Source organism: Mastacembelus armatus, chromosome 19 (genome assembly GCF_900324485.2).
Source record: "Mastacembelus armatus chromosome 19, fMasArm1.2, whole genome shotgun sequence".
NCBI lineage: Eukaryota > Metazoa > Chordata > Actinopteri > Synbranchiformes > Mastacembelidae > Mastacembelus > Mastacembelus armatus.
In genome coordinates, this window is record NC_046651.1 from 16,194,629 (window position 1) to 16,205,760 (window position 11,132).

Sequence of the window (11,132 nt, forward strand, 5' to 3'; positions counted from 1 at the left end):
ATTGGACCAATGCATATTTTAACCCCAACAGATGATAGGTTAGGTACTCGATTTGCATGTCGGGGATTAGTTGGCTCTATACATCAGTTTGTCATGGAATATGCTTCTGGATCACAGTTATGTCCAAATACTTGACTTGTAATTAGGTTCATGAGAAAAGATGGGAGAAGAGGAGAGGCATTCTCAGTTTGACATTGATGACTTAGAGCTGTGCATGACACAAGGCAGCTCTGGAAGAAAGCCTTCAGGTTTGTTTAGGGAAAACCGACAACTCAAGAAGTTGCCACATTGCAGCACTTGGAGATGTTCCATCTGTCTGCACCACTGAACATTCATGCGAGTAATAAAAGCTGATTTAAGTGTAATGTAAACTGTTACATGGTGAGGGCAAAATGTAAACCTAGGGTAAAACCCAGTGTGCACAGTGTGTATCTCAGTGATAATGTACAAATGTGGATGAAAATATGTCCTTTGCCTTCAAAGATTTTCTTCCTCTGTCACGCTTGTTTCACGATACAACAGGAAACATAGTGCAAGAAAAGGCCTGTAATTCATTGCTATTAAACCATCAAAAGGATGGCAGTTGGTGCTTAATGCAGTTTAACGTTACATTCCTCTAGGGTTTATTGCATTAAACCAAACAAACTATGTATCAAAATGTCAGTGAAAGTTAGTTAAATCCTACATATAATTAATTATATTATGGATCTTAATTTTGTAGTTTTGTCCATCATTTCATATATCACTGATTTAGTTCAGCTTGATCTGACCTACCATACTTACTGTAGTCCAGCACACGTAGTTTTCTTGTGCAATAAGGGGTTGCTCCTGACACATAAGGTTCTTTTAGTTCTAAAGTGGTTTAGATATGTATAATCTGTGTTTCTTGACCATTAGGACTTGTAACAATGTTGCTGGATTCCAGGTCTGAGGTCAGCTGTAAGTGTGACAGGACATTGTTTATCTCTGAGTGACCAAGTTGTCAAAGCAAGTTAAATCAAAGCTCAAAGCATCACCTAAGCGGCGCCATTTCAAACTTCAAAATGGAGTCATGTTTAAGAACAATGTGCTTTACCATCTTCAACTGCAACGTAGCAAAGGTAGAAATTGTACAACCATACAGGAGAACATAGAATGAAGAAATAAGATTTTATAATGCATCATCAACACATTTTAAAGCTTTACCCTTCCTTCGCCCTGCTCAGTAAGTACATGGTGGCCCACATTTTCAAAGGCAAGACAGTAAATCAGCTGTAAAGCCTGTGACAGCTGAGGATGTTGTGTGTGTCCTTGCATGTCTGTACACTGATGAACTGTGTATGTGTACACATGTATAAAGGGTCATATTGGCATGTGTGTCTTTGTGCATGTGTCTATCTGGGTTTGGACTGGGCGTGGTGGTGTCTGAGGCCTGCAGACGAGACAGGGATTCATGCTGTCTGACTGCAGCTTATCACCGGACTGGCTGTCACCTAATGAGATATCAGCAACCCTGCATTTAAAACACAGAGGACAGAAAACACATGCATACACAGCAGAATGACTATTGACTAAACAATGATTTGTCTAGACGAGTTCAAAGTCTGTCCATAACAATGTTTTAGTTCTAACTATTTCATGCTGTTTCCTTGTTGATTAGTAGCCTCTGAAGCTGCACTAAGTTGAGTAATACCATAGACAGACATATTGTCATTGTTATTCTGCACTCTACTGCCTTATTTGCTTCAGATTTAACACATTGCATTGTCACTACTGGAAGCATCTAGACACAGGTGATGTCAATCACACTTATGTTACTCTGAGCTCAATCTGATTTCAAGCATTACAATGGTAGGAAGTGGGGCTACAAATGTTTTGAGTCCATTTAGTCGTGTCATCACACTGATCTTTGTAATGCCAACAATGCTCAAAGCTCAGTGACAATGGGCGACAGTCCACATACAGAGGATCCTCAGTAATATCCCACATTCTGTCTGTATCCATCTCCACATTAGTAGGCTGGGTGTCATGGGGTGATAGGCTATACTAAATGTGATGCATTAGGTGCCAGTGGGTAAACAAAGCTTTCCAAAAATGTTATTAGCGCCCACTGCAACAGGATCTAATAGGGATTTGAATAAATAATAAAAGCCACAGCATGTGTCTTTGCATTATTACATGACATTGAAAGGCATTCTTTCCAAACACCAGGCGACTGAAAGGGGGATGCTGCCAACTGCGGTGAGATCCCTGTTGCTACAAAAGATCCTACAAACTAAAGAGACCCAATCGGTGTTGTTTAAAGAATGGAAAAACGTCTGTGTGCTTGTGGAGCCCATGTTGTCCCATTATGGTACCATCATAGTCCTGTCTGTGGCAGTTGTCTGCAATTGTGACACAATGACATAGGACATTATTTTTGATTGACAAGACCTAGTGCAGGCCGTGGCACGAAACGACAAAGTCCTAGAGATCACACTACTCTTCACTACACACTACTCTTCATGTATATCATTCATGCTCTTCATGAGATAAATACACAGCTAATTCAGTTTTTTTGGTTTGATATTGAGGTGAGTTCTAAAATCGGAATATTTTGTGACTAATGTCAGCTTTGTTATGATATAACCACTTCATGTAAATTTAGAAAGCCTTTAGTGATATAAAGAAAGACAGCTAACAAAAGTCTCCTGCTAAAATCCATATGCCACCTATTGCCACATTAATCATGGCTAACAAATGCTAAGCTGTCCAAAAATGCACCAGGTATGTAAGACTCATGAAAAAAAAAATCCAAACAGCCTCTGACATAAGCTCCAGGATTTCCCAGGTGTTTGGGAGGCATGACATCACGTTACCGCTGCCTGAACACAATGAGGACTTTGAGAGGTGCCGGCGAGAACAGTCAGCAAAACAAGCTCCAGACTACAGATCAACAAAAAGGCCCCTTCTAAATAATATGGAAAAGTGGAGATGAGAGCCAAAGCAGTTTGCAAGCAGCTGAATCCAGTTAACGCCTGGAAAAAATTATAGGAACATTTTATACGGGGAGAATAGGGGACACACCAGGGTCTGACAATTTGGACAGGTGTGTATGATGACAGCTGAGGGGGGTGTGTATGTATACATACACACACACACACACATGCACACACACACACACACACATACACACACACACACACAAATATATATATATATATATTTATATGCAAAATGAAAAAAAACAACATTCTCTCTTACAGCATCACTGTGTAGACTCCTACCTTGTCTGTTTTTTGATTCTGGGACTCTAGAAACAACTGGGTGTTTGTGTGCGAGCCGTAAGCTGTCAGCTTTAGCTTATTAAAATGTCATTGACTCCTAAACTGCATATTTATGCAGTGTTAACCAGCGCCTGATGGCAGAGCTCGCATATAGTTTTGCTCTGGCTGGCAGGCTGACTCAGACAGACTGTGTCACACAGAGATAAGCTTTATTACACAATGTATGCACAGGGCCTGGTTGATTGATGCTTCTCCATTATTATTATGTTCTGCCAAGGTAATGTATTCCAGACTTCCATAAAAGACCAGTTCTAAATTAGTTGTGTCAAATTGTGGCAGCAGAGGTGTTTGCCATATCTTTCCTATCTGTACATCGAAATGAGGTTGTGCTGAAATTGTGGTGTGGGGGCAGAGGGCATGTTCAGTGCGGCTGCAGAAGCAGAAAATTCAGCAACCCTGAATTTCCTCCCCAAGAAATGATAGCTTTTTCCAGTCTCTATGTAAAATAGACAAACATCCGTGGTATTTATTTCCCTTTTTGTTTCTAGATGCCACGCATGTTTCATCACAACAATAATTACCAAAGCAATGAGGCAGCAAATCACACACAAAGGGCACTGATGCAGCCTTGGCCAGATTTGCATTGTATCACTTAATGTCATTCTACAAGTGGTAAAAGTGATATGAAAGGTTGTGATATAACACCAAGTTGTATTCTCATTTCCCCTGGCAGCTTGTTGGAGATAAAAGGTACCTCTTCTTTTTGTTTGGACGCAGAGCTTTGTGCTAAGGTGAGTGTACAGAATGGAACAGTTGACCAGGTGGACAATTGGAAGGAAATTGAGAAAGCATGGCGCCCTCTTATTCATACCACACACTGGTGGGTGTGGGTGGAAAGAGAAGTATATTTGGGCTATTGAGGGGAGAACTCCTGGGAATCATCCATATCCAACTAACTTTTAGCCCAGATGTGGCTCAGGTTTGATTGTCAGTGCAGTCACATCTGTCTCAGTTCTGCTAACAGCATGTGTGGGTGTCTCCATGTGTATAACCGTATATAAAAAGTCTCTGTGTGTCAGCTTCCCAGCATATGTGACTGTGTATATGTGTACACTATTTTTCTGCATCCTCACTGGTGCTGATGGATCTCAGTTAATGTTCTGCAGTACAGGGACTCCCATCCCTTAATAGCTTTAACAGTTTCACCCAGCAAAGAGTCTGCCTGACTTTAGTGAGGCCCAGGGTAGTTACAGTTCTAACAATTGAGCAACATTTATAGCTTTGATGGCTTTACTCACTCTGCAGTGATTAACTTTAAGTGACTTTGTTGTAAAGATAAACATTTAAAACACTGTTGGACAGTTGAAGGCTGTGCAGGAACCAAAACAGAAAAGAGGTTCATATATGCACTTAATATATATTTAAAGTTTGTGCATTGGCCACACACAATTTTAAATACTACTGGCATTAGCAGCACATCATCAGCAGCACTATTTTTAGGGGGTCTGTATCTTTGGGAGTATGCAAATCTATAATTTGAAAAACTGCATGTTTGCAGGAATGTAAATGACAATGCTGTGTCAAGTGGCTTCCTGACTCTCTTGTTCCAACATGTAACTAAAGTCTGAGGTAGCTAATTGGCCCCACACTTAAAATTCCATATCTAACCTTTACCTCAGACTTGTTTTTAGGTGGATCAGTGGACCTGATGCATGGTGAAATTCCATCTATTTAAAAGGAAGCAATTACAGAGTTTTCATTTCCAGCATAACTGAAGGTCTGATCTGGTAGACTCTAGTGTGTGCAGGAATACTTTAATAGTACTCTGACAGACAACCCAAAACAGTTGTTTTGAAGCACTGACGGCAAAGAGGTTAGAATAAGATTCTGCTTTTGATTACGTGTCACAGCTAACACGGTATCATTCACACTTCAGCTCTTATTAACAAGCCATCCAAAGCAGAAATGTAATTAGACTTATGAGGTGTCTGAAAAAACAAAAGAATCAAGGAATCTCTAAATGACTGAGAGCCCTGATTATTTCAAGTGACAACACCGGGCTAGATGCTGACATTAACAAATAGTGTTCGTTACATATTTTCCGTCTGTCGAGGTGAATTTTTTTCTAATGTAAATATTGCCAGCGCAGGGTGAAAGGTTACCTCCACCTCCAAATGAAGGATGAAAAAAACAGCTTTATCAGCAGTGAGAGATGATGAGTTTATTATCCAAATGACAAAGAAAAATCACCTCCGAACATCATTTGCTTTTCATCAGTCATGTTCGGTAATATAATTTAAAATGAGCATTTGAGGTTGAAATGAGTTCTTTAGACATACCTCTCTAAACTCTGTATTTAATCAACTCTACTCTGATGTAGTGATGGAAAGTTTTATGGTAATTATTACAATAATAACTCAAAGGAAAATATTTTAAATGCAGGCAATCACTTTTTTGCCTATCGCTTGCAGTTATCAGCACTGCCAACTAATCACTTATTTTATTAATCCGTGGCGGCATGGTGGAGCAGTGGTTAACACTGCCACCTCAGTGGCTTCAAGTCTAGAGCCACGTTTGCATGTTCTCCTTCCACAGTCCAATCATGCAGGTCATGTTTAGGTGTTAATGTAAGTGTTTGTCTGTCTCTATATGTCAGCCCTGTGATAGACTAGCGACCTGTCCACCTCTCATCCAATGTCAGCTGCAATTGGCTCCAGCAACCTGACCTAACAAAAATAAATCCATGATATCCAGCCATAAAAACTTTGAATTAATACCAAGACACACTTCATAGATGGTACAGGAAAAGATACAATGTCTGTGGGAGAAAGTGTAAGGATATTGATCTTTTTCCATCCTCCCATCTGTCATTAGCAATGGAGTCCTCTCCAGAGGTAAGGGAATATCTGCCACATCCAGCACTGCAGTCTATCACTGCATCTCTGCTCATATACTCTTCAGGGAGTTCATTAATGAGAAGAAGGGTGAGTTAGGATCTCCAAAAACAGACTCTCCCTATACATCAGGCTGCACACCATCAAGTTTCCTGACTCTGACAGCATCTACTCCCATCATCCTGAGTTTTGCTTTCACTAAGAATTATTCTAACTATGCACAATAATCACACAAACTCAGGGTCTTGTTTGTTTTGGACGATGTTCCAGCTCTCATATGTCTGTCACTGGAGAAGTCAGGGCTGACTTGAACCTCAGTGAAGGCTGAAGACCACACAGAGCCAAGCTCGTTTATAGACTGAGGTGTGAGGTGTCATGCCTGGGATTTAGATCACTTTCAAAGAAAACAGGTGAAAGAGAATGAGAGCAGGCACAACATCTTATTGCTGGAGTGTGATATGTACTAACTGTTCAATGTCAGACTCTTGAGAAGTTGCTTTAAATGGGTTTGATTGCAGTGATATCATCAAAGAAGTGATTTAGGTCCCAGTTGTGGTCTGCAACAGGCCTTAAAACCACATCACATATTCAGTGCTATAGCTAATATAATTTCCATATGTTCCGTGATACTGTGTTTTGTCAGTTATGTGACATGAAACATGGTCCTTTGCCAAAATAAAGACTGCTGCTGCTACATGTGCTGTACTACAATAGGCCAAAGCCATTCAGGGGAGCAAAAACATCACTGTTATTGTGGCGAGGTAAAAAAAACAACAATATCTGATTCAACAAATGATCCCTGTAATTGATCCTGCTTGGGGTCCATCAACACATTACACCAGCAAACAGCATGAAAACATGCTGACCAGACGCAGACCCTAACCCTCAATCTCAGAAAATTTCAGGCTCAGTTAGCAACACGGTTAAATCAAACTCACAGTTGGAGGATCTAAGCTTTGTGATTACACTGCCCTGTGGTGGCTGAAATAAGCCACAGCCTAGCTGTCTTGTTTGGATGTATGAGCAGATACTTATCTGCAGGAAACAGCAGATCAGACTTCCACATATTGCTTTTTAATGAACACAGCACGCCTCTGTCCAACTGGGCTCTAATGGGCTCACATGTGACACTGGTCATTTTGAGGCCAGTATCATTCCCATATCATCCAACACCTATTCCACATTCTGGTCCTCTTGCAGCCAAGAAGCAGGGTCAAAAGGTCAGTGGAGTGCATTTGTTCCTGGACTTTGTGTCTCTGTGTAATGATACAATCAGCTCTTCCTGCAATCTGGTTATAGAGGACACTGAGGACAGGGTCTCTGAAAAAGACAGAAAGGCTTTTATTGATCCCTTCATGAAAATACTGGGGAAAAGTGAAATCTTACGTGCACTGATCAAGATTTAACAATACTTGAATAAAAATCTGATGTTAGGCTTTAGGTAGGTTATTTGTCAGGTCACTGATACACCAACAAGATTTGGAAACCAAGTTTCTGAGGCCTTTAAGAATATTTCTCTCTCTGCAGATCATTTTAATGTTTTAACACATTTCATTTTACACCAGTTTAATACATCATCTTCCTACTGCCAAGTGCATCTGGAGATTTATTTAGACAATTGTTCTCATCTTTGTGCTACAATGGATCCACCCATATGTGCCATTAACCTTGTTGTACCCATAACAGCTTGTGTTTAAACATGATTAGTGGACTGCAGTGATGGCCATACACAACCCTACCATTAACAGCACCACTCCTCCTGTCTCTCTGCTGCATCCTGCTGCCTCTTGGAGGAAGGAATGTGAATAGGCTGGCTCACTCCAGATACAACAGCACACTCTGGCATCACTAATAAGGTTGTTCAGTTGTCACTGAATTTAAGTACTTCCAAGTATTGTGGAATCCATTAATTAATTCATTGTTTTTTCCTTTTCTTTTGTCGTATAAGATTTTGTGGGATAATCTTTAGTTGGGTTTCAGAGCTACAGCTTTCCCTTGAAGATATTATTGTGTGTATAACATCTGGTATTTACTTTCAGTTTGTATTTGCAGTGTATTAAACATCCTCTCATTAAAACTAGACAGAACCCCCCCTAATTATGTGTGATGCCGCCCTCCTGTGCTTGTGGCCAACATCAGCAAAGTAAACTGTAAAGATAAAGCTCTGATGAATTGAATGTAATTGCTTGTGTGAATGAAGAGAATCAGGCCACTTCAGATGAGCATTAATCTGATTAAGAGCACAATTTGTTTGGGTTTCTGTGCTCAATAGAAACCCTTCCTGTTCAGCACATGGCCTGCCAACGACGCAGAAGAACCCAACAACGATGAATGGCCAACAGCTGTGTATATAGACTGAGCATATTTCCTCCAGTGACAAAAAAACACCAAATTTCAGTAAAATAACAGACACTTATGACACATCTTGTGCATAAGTTGTGTAATATCAAAACTGGTTGTGGACCGAGAATCTCACTTTATCTGTTTAATTTTTATGTTTAAATGTATTTTAATGTATTGTATTTTATTTTACTGAATATACATCAAGTTTGGATTATATATTGACCATCTGGGTGGTATGTATTTTACTGCACATTTTTAGTTTTCTCACCTAATTGAGCTTCTAAGTGGGCAACGCCATTTCAGTTTTACACACAATGAGATGTTTTAGGAGAGAAACGACTGGAACAAAGGAGCTGCTCTGCTTGTATGGAAATTTGTGATGCTGATCGTAGCATGTCACAAATGATGAGCATACAATTTCCATGTATAAATTTTCTTTACTAGCTTCATCTGTTTCTATCCATGTCGGCCCCTTGGAGCATCGTACCTTTTATTTATATTTTATTTATATTTATTTATTTTATAGATAGCCATTTTAACAGCTTATTACATTTCTATGCCATTAAAACAGGTTGGTTGTCCAAAACTCCAGATGAATATTGCCCCAAAAATAAAAAGGCAGGATTTTTCACCACAGATGTCAGGTCGGGAAACGTAAATCCGTAATATTGGCAGTAAAGATGTCTCCTCCACACTGACAGCTCCCAAACCTCAGTTCATAAACCTGTCGAGAGATTATGTGCATGGCTGAGACACACAGTCTAACTACTTGGCCAACTCAGCAATGGAAACAGTTTCTGCGTGACTATGTTCTCAGTGGTGATGGTGCATTTGAGAGCGCTAATGCACAAGTCTAGGTATGGTTTATACATTTCTATGAAACAACAATCAGACACAGATTATTCAGCTTTTCCTTATTTGGTTTTACCCTGGCACATGCTTGCTTTCCCATGCTCTGAGGATTTGTTCAATATGCAAAGTAAATGCAAGATTACATTCAAAGGATAATAAACAGTTTGTATTTGTACTCCCTTTAAACTAAAAACCCCAACTCTGCATCCAAGATTCCAAAAAGGCTGCGTCAGTGTAACCATAGTGCTGCAATTTGGATAAACGGTGAAGATGAAAGCCGAATTACGTTTTTACATGCCTTTGAGACTGCTTGCACATTTTTCTAAAAGTACCAATGTCTGGGTGTGTAATTACACACTAAATGCTGTTTTTTTAAAATATAGTATGTGTCGCTGTACAAACAATACACCCGCCTGAAAATGGGTGCATTACACAAGGCAGGGCCCAACTTTAGAGTCCCTGCTCAGACACAACAGTGCTATTAGACTAATTGATCGTCCTTATCGGCGGTTTTCAATCTTGCTGGTTTATGAAATGTCTGAAATTTTATCAGATTTAATGTTTGAGCTATGAGTTGAACTAATATAAATTTCCTTTCTCAAAATGTTTCATTTCAATATTTTTAAAATCTTGAAGGGTCAAAACCAGTAGTGTCAGAATTTACTAAAGTACTGAATTTAATTTTGAGGCACTTCACCATTTTATTTCTGTACCCCTTTTTTACTTTTTACTCCATTACATTTTTTTCATGTACATGGGGCAGAGTGTAAATTTAGCTGATAAATGGGGCACATTTTATTTTGAGTAAACTTCCTCTACTTCTGCCTACATGTTAATGCAGTATAAAAATGGTCTAATAACATGACATGGATTTTAATAACACACCCAGAAAGTGGCCATTCTGCATTATGAGAACTTTGATAAGTGTTATTTAAACGCAACACTTTTACTTTTACTTGTAAATGACATTTTTTACATGTTGGCATTGTAATTCTTTTCTCAAGTAAAATATTTAAATACTACTTTTATCACTGGGTCAGATAAAAAGTGCCTTTTTGTATGGAAGAAATTTGCTTTGAATTCCCTCCTTTCACATCAATTGTGTCTGACCTTTTACATTTATCTTATGGCCTCTTTACTAATAACAGGTTCAACAGGTTGGGAACCAGTTACTACGTTATTGTCCCTTGCAGAATTGTACAAAAGAATTAATATATGAACAAAGTGTGTTGACAGAAATTCTGGAAACTTTCTGCAATTAATTTATTCATGATAAAATAGAGAATTTGAATTTTTTTAAGCATCTTTATTTTACCAGTGGTCATCTAGTAGGAGTGTGAAACCATTTGTGAGGGAATGCTGGATGTCATCATGGTTGATTTGAGGGGTCGAGCATCTCTCCAGTGTCAGGGGGACAGAGAAAAGACACGGGGTGTGATTTGTTAAATGCCGGACACCCCCATGTATTGTTTCGACAACATGGGGGGACATCTGGCACTGGCAACAGGCCTACAGCCCAGTGTCGAGGTCTCTGTTCTCTTTCTCGAGCAGTGAGCTGTGCAGCATTGAAGCACTGCCTGCACATTCTCATGCTAATACTTAAAGTCAGGAGCAGATGTGAAACATTTAGTTCTGTTCTTGTTCACTTGTAAAGAAATAATGTGCAGAGTTATCATTATTTTACTTTTTTGTTCTTCTGTGTCATAAAAAGAAGTTCGTGGCTGAGGCCATCATCTTTGGTGGCCCGACTGAAGCTCCATGTGGCTGCTTCAGAGAAATGGTTTGTCATGTCACTCAG